Below are 16,299 nucleotides of genomic sequence, written 5' to 3'. Positions count from 1 at the left end.
TTGATCTGGTGATGATTCTGGTGGTGCTCATTAGACCTGAAGGACTTCTGACACCACCTTGCCCAGAGAGTGACAAGTGACTTGCCCAATGACCCTCAGTGAGGTTTTGGTAGAGAAAGAAATGGTTGCTTGATTTACTAGGTAAACCGTTACAGGTAACATTTACAGAAAACAGGAGAGTGGGACCAGTGGTGGCTATTTCAGCAATTATGAGAGCCAGCTCAAGGAGCTATCTGAGCTCAGGTTGCTCTTGATTACTCCCCATTACTGCCTCAGATATACTTTTCCTTGTGCCCATGTCCCTTACTGCTGTCACCTTCCAGGTAGATGGGTCTCTCCACTTCAGATGCTTGGGCCCGTGTCCCTTCTCCTTATATTCTTAGCATAACAGAAAGGACACTGGGGATAGGGGTTTGAATGAGATTGTACTAAAGACAGGGAACATGGAGGACACGCTTGCCTCTTGCCTGATAGATTGTCATCATCAGAGGAGTTGGGCTTATGTAAGGACCCCTGTTGGGTAATTCCCCATCTCACAATAACCTGGTGGGATAGTCAAGCCAGAGGCACAAACATATAGCAGCTGCGGGGGGTAGGCTGGGCGGCCTTTTTTTCTTTTCTTTTAACAGCTTATTCATTTTTCTCTTCCTCCCGGATCCTGCCTGTGTTTATTTCCCACAGATTTCTCTCCCTTTACACAAGAGGGCGCTGGAGCCCATGTTACCGGGCTCTTGGAGGGATGGAGACTAGGATTCAGAGAAAGGGAAAAAGCAATCTGGGTGTGTTCCAGATGATGGCACTAGCCCTGCCAGCTCCAGGTTCAGGTACTATGTATATACCTCTATGTGCAGGGACTCTTAGGGAGGGTATAAATTCCATGTGGACACCCAGAAGCTCGGGGTTCTGGGCCCACCTTTGAGAGAGGCATTGGCCAGTTTGGGGGGTATCCTACAGAATGTGACCAAATGCGAACCAGGCTGTATGAGAACTAGCTGAGGGACCCAGGACCTTTTCGTTTGGAGAAAAGAAGATTGGGGAGTGATGGGAGCTGGCTCTGCATTTCCGAAAAGCTTTTGCTTGGAAGAGAGACAAGGCTTATTTTATGTGGATTTAGTAGTGGAACTGAGATATCTGAATAATATTTATCAAGAAAAAGGTCTCAGCTGAACATATGAAGAACTCTGTGTGTGGAAGGCAGCATGGTTTAAGCAGTAAGAGTGTGGGTTGTGGAGGAAGACCCGAGTTCACCCTCTGGCCTGCCCTCACTAGCTATATGACTTGGATAAATCACATAACCTCTTATCTGCAAAATGGGGTTAATGATGTCTGCCTTACAGGGTTTTGTGAAAGACAATAATTTGAATAAAGTGCTCACACAGTGCCTAGCATTTTTTATGTTATTATTATTTTTTTTGAGAGCTCAATTTACAAAAATTGGAGTAGCTGACCTTGAATGCTTATTCTGGGGAAGGCATTGTACCATCTCCCATCAATTATCTTTAAGCATCCAAAAAACCCTATGAGGTGAGCATTTTTACTCTGATTTTACAAAAGAGGCAAGCAGGGAACAGAGAGAGTAAGAGATTTGCCCAAGTTCTCGAGCCTTGAAAGTTGGAGCACTGCAATCCTAAGCCAGGTCTGTCTGTCTTCAGAGCTGTACTCCTGCCAGGACACCATGCTGCCTGCTTGTGTCAATGTGGGGTCTTCACCCAGAGGGCCCCAGGGTCTGGCACACTGTTGGCGGGTTTATCTATCACACACAATGACGCAGGGGCACATATGTTGTTCTGGCAAAGACAAGGCGCATTTTCCAATGTGGGTAGAAGCAGTGGATGAATAATACAGGGAGAGGGATCGACAGAAGGGGCAAGAGGAGGCCAGAGCCGCATCAATTCCCCTGCCCCCAACAAGGGCAGCAGAAGGGGCAGCTGGCGGGACCCCAGAGTGGAGCCGCCAGCCCAATCATCTTGCCGCTGGGTTTTGCACAGCTTTCCTTCTCCATTCTTTCTCATTTTTGACACTTGTGATTATTACCAATCCTGGTGGTGCTGACGCACGGGAGTGCAATGGTTACCATGGCATACTTAATAGCGAGAGCAGATGTTTGGCAGGCTAACTCCATGCATTCTAAATACACAAGGCGAAAGTCGGTGGAGGGCGTAATTGATTTGCTGACTGCAATGGGAAGCCAGCCCATGCCCGCGCTGGGCCAGGGCACCTTACCACATACTTTCTCTAACACAGCACATGGTCACATTATGAGCTGACCCCTTGTAGGCCCCTCTGCTCTCACATGTTATCAGTTCCCACCTGCTCTCTCCTCTTTGGCTTTGTTCAACACCTGCAGCCTCCCACGCAAGCTAGGGGCCTTCGCACCAGCTGTGACCTTAGTCTGGAACCCCATCCTTTGTCATGTGGGTAATGCCCACAGATCCCTCAGTTCACAGCTTGGACCTCACACTCTAGCAAGCCTTTGTGAAGTCCGAGTTGGCAGGACCACTCTTTGCCTACCCTTTCACAGAATTTACTGTTGTGCTGTAATTGCTTTCTTTTATTTTTAATTTTTATTTATTTATTTATTTCTTATTTTTATTTTTTTTAATTGTGGGAATGCAGACTGGTGCAGTCTTTATGGAAGGCAGTGTGGAGGTTCCTCAAAAAATTACGAATAGAATTACCATATGACCCAGCAATCCCTCTCCTGGGTATCTACCCCCAAAATTTGAAAACATTTATCCATAAAGACACGTGTGCTCCAATGTTCATTGCAGCTTTGTTTACGGTGGCCAAGACATGGAAACAACCAAAATGTTCTTTGAAAGATGAATGGATAAAGAAGTTGTGGTATATGTACACAATGGAATACTATTCGGTGGTAAGAAAAGATGATATAGGAACATTTGTAACAACATGGATGGATCTTGAGAGTATAATGCTAAGCGAAATAAGTCAGACAGATGTAATTGCTTTCTTAATCGTTTATCTTCCCAATAGAACGCATGTTTCTTGAGTGCAAGAACCATGATATTTACAGGTGTAATTTTGACTATAATTTATATAAAAATTACATGAAATAAAATGTCCATCCTTTACTATTGGTATCACATTTCTTGCAAAACACCCCACAAGTGGTCAGGACAGCAAGTGCTGAGGACCTCCCTCCAAGCAGGATTCTTATCTGCATACAAGGCACACATTTTGCATGTCTGAGCCTCTGTTTGCAGCATTCCCTCCATCTAGGAACTTGATGCCCTTCTTGCATTTATCTCTCCCTTTTCAAATCCAGTTTATTAATCAAGACAGTTCTCAGCTGTCATATAATCTCTGATATACCCTCCCCTAAGCAAATGAGATTGCATCTCAACAATAAAACCCTTCCCTAACACCCCCATTTCCACTGAACACTCAACCCCACAACATAACTGTTTGCATTTCTTTTGAAACCCTTTACTTTCCAAGATGCCGACAAGTGCAGTGGAGAGCCCAGGCTTTGGCCGTAGGCCCAAGTTCATGTCCTGAGTCTGCCATTTACTTGTTATGTATAACTTTGGATGTGTTAAATGACCTCCCAGCTTCATTTCGTCCATTATTGAAATAAGTATAATTACACCTACTCTACTGGGTAGCTGTGTGGATGAAATGAGATACTGAAGAAAAAATGTGTAGCCCAGTGCACAGAACACAGTAAGAACTCACTAAATGGTTGCTATTATTAAGTCACTATTTATATATTTGCCTGATGCCACCAAGGAGACTGCGTGCTCCTTGAGGTCAGTGCCATAATACCCTGCAGTGTGGTGCAAGCTGATGGCTCCTGTCATATACAACTGGACACGTGGGGGAAACTTACCTCCCCCCACTGGCTCCACCTGCCTTTTCTGTAAATTGGTTATGAGATAATTGGGAGCATTACGTTTGAATGTCTTTTAAACTGTAAAGCTCAAAAACAATCTGAATCAACTTAAAGGGGCTAGCAGGAGAGAGCATGCACAGAGCAAAGGTATGTCCAATGTCTGTTTCACTCTGAAGAGGCTGAGGCTGAGGCGAGTTTCCTGTTCATTATTGCCCTGGTGACACAAGTGTTTTGTATTCACTTCATCCATGAGTTCTGGACCAGGTAGAGAAAGAGGCAGAGAAGAGAGGTAGAGAAGAGAGGTGTGTGTGTGTGTGTGTGTGTGTGTTTTAGAGAGGAAAATTGCAGACAGAGGATTTTCCAGGGACAGAACAACTGATAATTTATCTGGAGAGAAAAAAGACACTTTGGTTTTGACATTATTTTGAAATAATCACAACTCATTGTAAAGAAACTACCAGTTTTGTGACTGTGACCAAGATATCAAATTACTAAAGAAGAATAAGAAAGTTTTTGCCAAATAGTTTGATGGACAGTATTAAAAAAAGTGAACATTTGTGAAGGTCACTGAGCTAACCCCCACTGGGTGGGAATGGTAGAATTGAGGGGTTCTTTTCATTTCAGTTCCACCAAATTGTTCGTAGCCTTTTTTTCCCTATCATAATGAAAATTTGTGATCTAAAAAAACTCTATTTCAGAAGAAATATAACTGCATCTCATCTCAAACTATAAAGTGGATTTTTTTTTATATCACATTTTCAACAGTTACAATTTCAACCTCTTTTGGAAAATTCCAGGGGACATAATCCCTTCCCACCAACCCAATGCTCCCATGATTCTGTGCTTATGAACATGAACCTCAGGCAATTTCCAGTGTGGTATGGGCTAGAGTTAGCTTGTTCCCTCTCCTTCACTTGAGTTAGTCATGTGAGAGCTATGAATGAAGTGTTTGGGTTATTGCTCCTTTATACTTTAAGGACACCTCTGGATCTCAGGATGAGATGATCACCCCACACAGCTCTGAGATCTGGAGAACTGGATTCTAAATCCAGATTTGTCAGTAACTTGTAACACGGAGAATGTATTTTCTCCATTCTGGGCCTCAAGCTTCTCATCTGGAGAACACCAGGGTTGGACCCCATTCTTTTCTATGACGATTCAGGTGATTGTATGGTTTTTCTTCATTAGTCTGTTGATAGGATGAATTGCACTGATTGTTGTTTTATTGTTGAACCAGCCTTGCATTGCCAAGATAAACCTCACTTGGTATTATGCTTTTAATGTATTGTTGGATTTGATTTGCTAGTATTTTGTTAAGGATTTTTGAGTTTATGTTCATGAAGGATATTGGTCTGTAGATTTCTTTGTTTGTGATGTCTTCGGGTTTGGTATCTGGATAATCTCAAAAATGAATTGGACAGTGTTCTCTCCTCTTCTAGATCCTGGAAGAATTTGTGTAGAATTGGTATTATTGCTTGCTTAAATGTTTGGTACAATTTTCAAGTAGACTCTGTCATTTTAAAGGTTTGCATATTCTAGGCAATGCCAGTATAAGTGAGGGTCCCTCCTGGGGAATTTGGACGGGGTGAACCACCTCAGGCCCAGTAGAAGATCCTTGTGACTAGAGAAATAGGAAAACCCCTCCAAACCACACGTGGAGGGCTCCTCTTCCCCGATCACTTCTGGTGTTATTTCAGCAACTAGCAGGCCACAGTTTTCCAAGAATGATTTTGAGTCTTTGAGAGACAGTGTGAAATAGTGAAATTAGCTCAAATCCTTGACTCTAGCACATACCAGTCAAGTGACCTCAGCCCACATTCCTGAACCTCTAAAAGCCTCAGTGCCTGCATCTATAACTGGGTATGGTAAATTTTAGCTCACAAAGCTGTTAATAGGATTGAAAACACATAAAAATGTCTAGCACAGTAGGTTTTCAATGAACACTAGCCTTCTTTCTGAGGCTTCTTTCTGAAAAAGGAACACCCTGTCTCATTTTACTTAGGCCATGGGACCCATCTGAGTAAAAAGCCTGTTTGCTCACATCTGACTGTGGGATAGTTTTTCTGAAGGGAGTTAGAAATGCAAAGACAGAGCTTTTTTTTTTTTTTTTTTTTTTTTTTTGCCATCTGTTCAACAAGACGAATGAGTTTACCTTGAAAACAGTCACATTACAAAGTGATGGCTGGATGGGAACGATTTGTTATAATGCTCCAATTCCGCTGCTTCCTTCCCAGTGGAGAGAATGCCCTCTTCAGTTACTGAGGCTCCAGAGCATTGCTTCCTAATGGGAACTGGAGAACAGGCAGCTATTCAAATTCTAACTAGAGCCTAGAAAGATGGTTCTTTTTGATTGAAAAAAAAGTCGTGAGTCAGCTGCTTAGGAAAATGCCTTGCTGATGATATTAGTACATAGAAGCAATTTCATCAGTCTGGGAAGCACATTTTCAAGAGGCAAGATTGGCAGGGCAGAAAGGACAGAATATTAATGAAGCTGTCAGAGGGGATGACGGTGCTATTTCAATTCTGGGCAACTGAGGGAGCTGTTGTCTCCCAATCTTGAAATAGAGATTTGGCAGGAAGGTGACTATCATGGAGTTTGGAAGAAACTTGCTTTCTTGTGGGGTGTTGTAGAGTTCCATGATTTACTTAGTAACATTGCATTTGATTGGCACTTAGACTTCACTAGGAAGAACCAGAAGTGTAAAGGATGGTTAGTTACAGTCTTAGCTTACACTCTGCATATAACTTGATATGTGCCACGCACTGTTCTAACAGATATCTATATAGACATATCTATCTATCTATCTATCTATCTATCTATCTATCTATCTATCTATCTACCTACCTACTGGGGGTGTCAGTATACACAATTTAAGAGACGGTATCTATGCTCAAGCAGTAGTTCGCCGTAATCAGAAGTGTCTGGATGCTGATGGTAACCACTTTGAGCACCTCTTATAATCGCAGAAGTCAAACGTGACTTATATTAATCTTTTGTTGTTGGTATTATCGAGTATTACAATTTTAATAGTTTTCTTTTCTTAAAATGTGTATACATTCTTTTGGCTACATATATAAGTATATATATATGTGTGTGTGTAAATATATATATGTATATATATATATATATACACATATATATATGTATATATACACATACATACATGCAGAGGGAGCCAAAAAAATGTATACACATTTTAAGAAATGGAAAAACCATTAAAATTGTAATACTCAACATATACCAATAACAAAAGTTGAATACAAGTCATATGTATGCTTTTTATTGGCACCCCTGGTATATGAATATATATACCGTGTACCAGACAATCAGCTCTAAAGTGTGTTTTGGAGCAAAAATTAATATAATACCTGGTTTTATTTTACTATAAGACCGGGTCTTTATAATATAATATAATGTAATGTAATGTAATATAATATAATATAATATAATATAATACAATACAATAAAATACCAGGTTTTATATTAATATTTGCTCCAAAAATGCTTTAGAACTGATGGTCTGGCTAGGTCTTATTTTAAGGGAAACATGGTGTGTGTGTGTGTGTATGTGTGTATATATATGTATGTGTGTATATATGTATATATACATATATATATATTTATTAAATTCTCACAACAATAGCATAACATAGGGAATAATATTGCTATGCCCATTTTGGAGATGAAGAAACTGAGGTACAGTGACTTTAAGTGATTTCCTCAAGGTCACACAGCTAATAATTGTACTCTTAACCATCATTAGGAAAATGCCTTGTTAATAATATTTATACTTTTGATCCCATTCTATATGGTAAGTACATTTTATTACCATTATTTTGTTAGTGGAGAATCTGGGGCAGAGAGAGAGAGAGAGAGAGAGAGAGAGAGAGAGAGAGAGAGAGAGAGAGAGAGAGAGAGAGAATGGACTTTGCAAACTTTGGGTCTGATGTGTTCTGAAGACATTTTAAATGCTAATATTCTAGGCTTCATATGATTGGCTAATAACACAGAGAAAGTATTGGAGAGCGAGACTCAGTTCCAAGTCTGGCTCCAAGTCCAGTGCTTTATACTGCTATACTATTCTCTTTATACTGCTATACTATTTCTTGCACACCTCCCTCCTCTGTGCCCGGCTCTGTGAGGGTGAGGGGTCAAGAGATGCGAACACCTAGTCTCTGAGCTGCCAGTGCCTGAGCTACACTGACTTCTCTCTACTTGAGATTCTCAGCCACTGGACCTGCAAACATGGTGTGCAATTTTAGCTCTCTTACTCGGCAGCCTAGTGACATTGATGCTGTGTCTCTCTAATCAATCTGCAGAAGTGTGCTTTTAGAAGGCAGGGTCGAAGGACAGAAGAAACAGAAATGCCATGTTCACCCCTGGACAAGAGAGAGAGAAGGCAAGTCCTTGCTCCTCTGAGGCTTACTTTTAGTAAAACAGGTATTTGGACCAAACAACCTCAAAGGTCTGTGGGGCTGACATGCTAAGAAATAAGTTTAGGTAAAACCTCAAATCCGTTATTAAATTTTGATCTGATGACAGGGAACCTCCATCCAAAGGAATGAGTGTAAGGGAAGGTTCTATTGACATTTTGGTTTGGATAATTCCTTGTTGTGGGGGGCTGTCCTGTGAATTGTAGAATGTTTAGTAACATCTCTGGCCTCTGCTCACTAGATGCCAGTAACACCACAGTCTCCTTGAGTTGTGACGACCAAAATAAAACTTCTACTTGTGGGAATGCACATACTGTGGTAGACCAGTAGGACAGAAGCTTAGGTTGTTGTTGTTGATGATGATGATGATAAAAAACATTGTTCACTGACTGTTATGTCCCAGGCCCTGTTTTACACAGTCAAATGTATGCTCACTTCCTCTTCACAACCACCCTGTGAGTTTGATATTGTTAACTCTATTTTATAGAAGAGGAAACTGAGGCTCAGAGAAATTAAATAACTTGATCAAGTTCACACAAAGCTCATTAGCAGTGAGCTGAGACTTCATGCTTACACCATCTGTTCTCCTCAAGGTAGTCTAGATAGCGGGACTCAATGTGTGTGTCGGAGCCTGGCATCAGCCTATGGACTGTTTGCCTATCGTCTGTTCTGAAGTAAATTAACTACATCACTAAGTACAGCATTTAGCGCTACTAATATTTTTTGTGTAGCTAGATAGTCTCAAAGAAGGAAGCAATGCATAGATTTATACACTGACACAAGCTCTTTATTTTGTTGCAGACAAGCATTTTGTTGCAAGCAGGTACAGAAATGAAAATGTCATCTAATGTACCACAGAACTTTACCATTGACCAATTGTACTTCCTTCTGTATTCTTACATGCTTCTTATAGTTGGGCCTTTGGAAGTTCCCACTGTGCACAGAATTTTGTTCTAGGTCTGCCTGAGAAAAAGCAGAGGTCTGGTTAGACCAGGCTTTCTGGACCTCAAGTCAACTGAAGATATTGTTGGGATTACAAGTGTGACAGTTACAAAAGAGCAGAGGAAACCAGTCTGGTCTAGGGGTAGTGGAACCCTCTCTCTTATTCTGCCATTTTGAGGCTCACTGAAGAGGCAACATAAGATAGACTGTCACTTTCCAGTTGAGGAGACCAAGGCTGAGACAATTCAGCGATTTGTCCTTGCCATTCTGAAGTTGGAATTCAAAATATGAATCCAAGTTTTCAAACTCATAGGCCACGGTTCTTTCTAAAACAGGACTGTGTTCTGATCATATCAATGAGTGGCTCTCTTCCTCTATCCAACTTCATATCATTGTATGGATGGACCTAAAATGGATTACTTTTACTTCCTGGGTACTCCTTTATTAAATATGACATAGTTATTGAAAGAAACAAAATCTCAATGCTTTGATCAGTGTACTTTTCATCTAAAAAGCACAGTGCTCTTTTGAATCTCTGGTGTTGTGGAAAGAACCAGAGTTTTGGAATCAGTCTTAGCTTTCATATTTACAAATTATATGATCTCAGGCAAGTTTTTAAGCTCCTCTGACCCTCAGGTCCTCACCTGTCAGATGGACATAATCACATCTACCTTTTGGGTTGTTGCAATGGTCAAATTATGTGTATACAGTGCCGAGAAGGATGTCACGTGCGGGATGGGACCTAAGTCAATGTGACTTTTCTCTCCATCTTTGTATCTAACACGTGCTTTTTGATCCGCTTCCAGATCTCTAAAACTGTCTCCTAACATAGTAACTAATAACACTGTGAACTAATCTTGATCACTAATGCACAATCCATCTGGGAGAAAGTCATTCCTTCCTAAATCAGGACTAATCAACGGGGCCTTAAGATCCCCTTAAGAGCTCTGTCCTACCACGAGCTAGTAAGAACAGATGGAAAATGGGCTGGGCAGATGGAAAAACTCCATTCTCCAACAGGAATTATTTATTTGTGAAGTTGGAACCACTTGGAATGAATATTTTGAATTAGGAGGATGAAATATTGTAAGATTCACAACAGAGCCATGAAATTAACTAATGCACTGCGACTACAAGTGTCACTGTGAGGCAGGGAGTAGGAATAATAATGGGGCTCTTAAAAAATGGTCCAAACACATAAATTATTTACTTGTGTGTGCGTCAGTGTCAGTGACTCCCTCGAAGCTGTTCTGCTGATGGCATTATCCCTTATGCCCTTCCCGAGAAGCGCACTGCTCATTGCAAGGTCCTTTGTTTTCATAGAGAGGTGATTGTAGAACATGAACATTGTCAAATCCTTGCTGCCATCTTATGAGACCTGTTTAGTTCCACACCTTATATCCAGCCTTCATGGTGACCCTGCAAAGGACTTTAAAGCTTACATAACAGATCAAAACCTGAAATTCAATGATATTAAGTGGCTTACCCAAGTCACACAATAGTCTGTAAGAGTTTGTTTCTACCTCTATTCTTGCATCTCAGAACTTTTCCCCAAATGGCCCTCAACAATCAAAATATTCGTCTAATGACATCAGTCCTTAACCCTCTGTATGGAGTCTTAGCAGGGGACTTAGCAGGGTCTTTAAGATCTGACCCTATCTTCTCCAGCTTCCTTCACTTTCACCTGGAGCATCATGCTTCAGGTGTACGTAAGTGTAATTCACAGTTTCCAGAATAGATACTGGCTTCAAGTTTCAGGAGCTTTGCTCATCTTGCTTGGCCTACCCAAAAACTCAGCCCCACCACCCAAGTACCCCACTCCCACTCCCATTTTGGCTGATTGCTTCTCCTCTGTCAGGATTCAGCTCAGTCAAAAATATTGTAGTAAACCTTCCTTGACAACAGCGAGGCACCAAAAGTTAGGCTGTGCTGTGTGCCCCTCTCTCGGCTGAGTACTTCTGGCTTTCTTCTCACATAGCATTTACACTCTGTTGTGCTCGACAGCTTTAGTATCTGTCTTCACAGGGATTATGAGTCCTGCTTTACTCATCTCTGTATTCCCAGTACCCCACACAGCTCCCAACACAGTTAGGTGTTTGTGTTTGTTGAACTGATAAGTAAGTAAATGAATGAATGGATGGATAAGAATGACAAGTACTTTCTGCTAACCACATACCATAGCATGTTGGTGATACTCATGATGGCCTCAGAAAAAAATTAACTAAGACTTCCATATAGGAATTAGTCACTAATACCTCCTCAGGATGCTAGAGAGGGCTGAGGGAAACCACGGTGTTGGCTGAGTGGCCTTCTAAGAGTGAGTGACCTGGGAGAGGGGTAGACAGGAGTGGGCATGCATGTTCTGACCAGCTAAGTGCCAGAGAGGGAAGCTATCAACTGTTCACTTCCAGGCAAGACTCAGTATTTGAAGGAAGTTCAAGTTAGTCAGTGGTATTTAGGCTAGGCACTGGCATTATCTAGGAAGTTTAGAAACATCTTAGGAAATCCATTCAAACTGTTTACTGAAGCCTGACCATAGTATGTACTCAGTAAATACTTCTAAATTAAAAAGAGAGAACTATACAAGGTTGAGCTCCTTTCTTCCCTCCTTAGACACAAGCGACCCAGGGTCATTAGAAGCTCCAGAAAAAAAGCAACCCGGGCCTTCAGTGGCCCATGCAAGCAGTCAAGGGTGGGTTGGAGCTGGGAAGGGCTGTGTTTAAGTCATGTCTCTAGCACTCTTTTGATGAGCCTCTGAACTTCATCTCTTCATTCATAAAGTGAAAATAATTCACATCTCTGAAGCCTGTCATGAGTAATAGGTAAGATCAGAGAACCAAGCTCACAGCATGTGTCCAATACTGAGTGTTCTCTTCCCCTTCCCTTGGGTTCAGTGCACCTTGGTGTAAGGCCGCAGGGAACAGATTCCAAGCTGCACAGGTGTGTGGGAACACAGTTTCTTGTACCCTGCCCACCTGGCTCTCAGGATGTGGCAGACCTGCTCTGACATCTGGATAAAAAGCCAGGATGAAGTAGGACTGGCAGGCCTGGGAAGGGATGGCCACTGAGTACTGTGCTGAGGGCAGGCAGGTCTCCACCTCTGTTTCCAACTCCGCCTATACCTTTAGCAAAGTCACGGAACTTTTCTGAGTCTCAACATCTTCATCTGCAAAACAGTCACGGTGTTTCTCCTGTCTCACACTATGCCTGGCCTGGTTTGTGTGTCGTTCTGAGCATAGAGGGCATACATGGAAACATGCCCTAGACAGTGCATCACACTTGACCCAGCCAGAAATCAATTCCTCTAGGAGGTAGGGGAATAATGAGCCCCAAATGCTCCCTCCAGAGGCAGAATATAGATTGAATCTCAGGCTTTGGAAACTCCCACTGGGCACAGAATTTTGTTCTAGGTCTGCCTGAGAAATAGCAGGGGTCTGGTGAGACCAGGCTTTCTGGACCTCAAGTCAATGGAAGATATTGATATGATTACAAGTGTGAGAGTTACAAAAGAGCAGAGGAAACCAGTCTGGTCTAGGGGTAGTGGAACTTTTTCTCTTTTTCTGCCATCGGGATAAGGTGGCCAAGACATGGTAACCTCTCAGATGCTTCATGGCCTAAATATTCTGTCATTCATAGTATCCTGTACTTGTAAGAAACCACTCATCTTTCCCATCATGGACACATTTTTATACACCTTTACTGTTTGTGAGGACAGAAAGCTACTAACTTTATATAGTAGTCCACTTCATTGTTCGTCAGTTCAAATTGTTAGTATGTCCTTTCTCAGGTTGAACAAAAATTGATCTCCTTATAATTCCCCTTCCTCCCCCACTCTTGAACCAAAAGAGGAGCAGAATATGTCTCCTACCTGCCTTTCTTTTCCCTTCACTCTCTCTCCCACATGCTGAATATGAGGGTAGATGGTGCCATGGCTGAGTAAGGAGTAGGACTAACCTGTTTAAGGTGAGTCCTGCGGGGGTATTCTAAGGTTGAGATAGTTTATTTGGGATGAGCTGTTTACTCTGAGTTACCCTCATATGAAGTTAAAAATGGAGGGTGTAGGTCAGGGTTTGGGTTAAGGAGAGTTTTATATGGTAAGAGACATGATTTTGATTTTACAGAATGAAAAGAAATTCAACAATTAAAAATAAGTGAAAAGGGTATTGCAAGAAGACCAGTTCCCATGTTTTGAGGTTAGGGCACTGGAAGGTTCTATGAAGTTGCTCACCAATTTCAAGGAAGAGTCACACTTTCAGTTGTTGGCAACAATTCATCGTTAAATAGGGGATTAGATTTGCAGTCTTGTGAATGTCAATGATAACGTCCTGCTTACCTGAGGCTGCTCTCAGTTGCATTGGAGTATGGAGTCCTGTGCTCAATACTCTTTGGAAGATAGCATCCACGATGAGGAAAAAGATCCCAAATTCTGGCTTATAGAGGTGAGGAAAAAGTCTGTACAACCAACTACGGTGTGTGTGTATGTGTGTGTGTTGGGGAGGAGAGGATGGCAAATCTTGATAAAATGTCAAGTAGAAAAGAGATTAGATGTGGCTTGTATATGCTCTTCCCTTTCCAGGAAAGAGGATCTCTCACTTACCTGGAAAAATCCAACTACACATCCCAGGGTAGCACAATTGTTTTCTTCAGGAAGCTCTCATTAATCCATTCAAGTGAAGACATTTACTTCCCCTGTTATGCCCTCCTTATTCCCAGGGCAAATCTAAGAACATATACTTGTCACTCACAGACAATTATTTATTTAGTTGCTATTATGGGTTGAACTGTATACCCATATAAAATATATATCAGAGCCCTCACCCCCGGTACCTCAAAATATGACTTTATCTGGAACTAGGGTCTTACAGAGGTAATCAAGCTAAAATGAGGTCATTACGGTGCTTTCTAATTTAATATGACTGGTGTCCTTATAAAATAGGGGAGTTTGGGCACAGAGATGGACATACACACAAGGAGAATGCCATACAAAGAGAGGGGCAGAGATCTGGACGATGCATCTACAAGCCAAGGAACACCAAACACTGCCAGCAAACCCCGTGAAGCTAGGGAACAGGTATGGAAAGGATTGTCCCCACAGCCCAAGGAATCAACCATGCAGACACCTTGGTTTTGGACTTCTAGTCTCCAGAACTATGAGGCAATACATTTCTGTTGTTTAAACTACCCAGTTTGTAGTCCTTGATTACAGCACTCCTAGCAAACTAATACACTCGTTTACATATCTGTTCCTCCAATTCCCTCCCTCTTCTGAGCCCCTTCTCACACTTCAGTCAGCTCTAGAGGAGAGAAACAAAGTTTCCCTCTTTCCTTCCTTCCTTCCTTCCTTCCTTCCTTCCTTCCTTCCTTCCTTCCTTCCTTCCTTCCTTCCTTCCTTCCTTCCTTCCTTCCTTCCTTCTTTCCTCTTTCTCCACTGGCTCTTTCTCCTCCCTCCGTCTCTTCCCCTAACTTGAGCCCTCTCTTGTTCTTTCTATCCCTGATGCCCATGATGAGTTAGTGCAGTCATTGTTGAAATGATTGATCAGACTTTGCATTTTATTTGGCTACAAGGAAGGGTAGAAAACTGGATTAAAAGAGAGACCAATTTTAGAAGAACAAATCGGAGCTGGAGCTGTCTTGAGATTAAAAGATGACAAGTAGTGGGCTCCACATCTCTGAACCTGTTCAAACATAGAGAGGCTAAAGGAAACTCTGCTTAGGGTTGGTTCTATGAGAATGTTGAGAAATAGCTTTGCTGGTGGAAATCTTCCAGGGATTGGCCTGTTGATCAGTACTTTGGAATTCCTGTGAGACAGAACCTAGGTGGTGGTCCCCGAATGCAACTGTCAAAGATTGTGTGGGAGAGTGGGATGTGTGTTTTGAGCAAAGACTCGGTACAAGGTGCCAATTGCTTTCCATCAGATAAGTCTTTGTCAGAGATCAATCTGCTTGTGAATTTGTCTGGAATCCATTCCCAGCAGTGCCATCTGTTCACGATTGTCCTAGCATCTGATCATTTACCCTCTGTCAATGACCCTCTCCTGGGCATACCCACTGCCAGTTAAGAGTCCACCCATTGTCCAACCTGGATAAACTGAGTCAGAAGAGAGATTGGACAGGAGAGAGGGGAGGAAGAGGGAGACCTTCCAGCATGTTGGCATTCAGAGGCCAAGCCTCACACATAACTTGAGGACAGAGCATGTGGCCAAGCCAGAGCCATATTGTGCCCCAGGCAGTCTGATGGCTCAACAAATAATATTGATGCCTTTTGTTTGGAAACTCTTTGTGGAGGCTTCCCATTTCTCAACAAGCCAAGCTAAATGCTGGGCCTCCCCCAAGCCACTCTGCCTTTTGCACAGTCCCTCGGCCAACTGTGCAAGCAGATGAGGGGCCCTGAATGCTAATGAGGGGAACGGCTGGCATTCCTGAGGCACCCCAGCTCTGGGAACCCCGCCTTTGTTGCTAAGGAGCATTGGAACTGTAACTGAAAAGCTCTAACAAGAGGGGGGAGCGAGGAGAGGGAGAGAAGAAAGGCTAGCATTTGTTTTCAGAGCTTCACAGTTCTCCAGCCAGCTCCAAAGCTGTCCAATTTCTGATTCCAATTAGAATATCAAACCCCGTTATTGTTTCTCTTAACGATCTTGGGAAATTCCTCTGAAGAGTCAGTGAACACTTAGCAAACTCTCTGGACAGCTTGATCTGTACAGTTGTGCTTTTCTTATATGAAGAGACCACGCCAAGCATCCTGAAAACAGCCTTTATTCCAGTCCCCAGAAGGCAGTAAGGAAGCTGGGAGAACCAGAAAAGGCTAAAAAGGTGCTGAGTTTTCAAAATGTTCGTGTGAGGGCTCCCCATTCAACAGGCATTTTCCAGGTCCCCACTTGGTGTTGAATCTGGGCTTCGTGATTGGGACAAAGATGAGGAAGACCTGGGTCCTTGCTTGGAGTGACCTTGAAAATTACTGGGGGAGACTTACGCACATAGTAAAGAGAATTCTGTGGGCTATTTGCTCTAACTGACCTGGCGGGCACTAGTGAAGTATGCACTGGATTCTAATCCCGTGTAGTCACCCAAGA

The sequence above is a fragment of the Rhinolophus hipposideros genome, assembly GCF_964194185.1.
Source record: "Rhinolophus hipposideros genome assembly, chromosome: 8".
In the NCBI taxonomy this organism is placed as follows: domain Eukaryota; kingdom Metazoa; phylum Chordata; class Mammalia; order Chiroptera; family Rhinolophidae; genus Rhinolophus; species Rhinolophus hipposideros.
Note: the sequence above shows the minus strand (reverse complement) of the source record.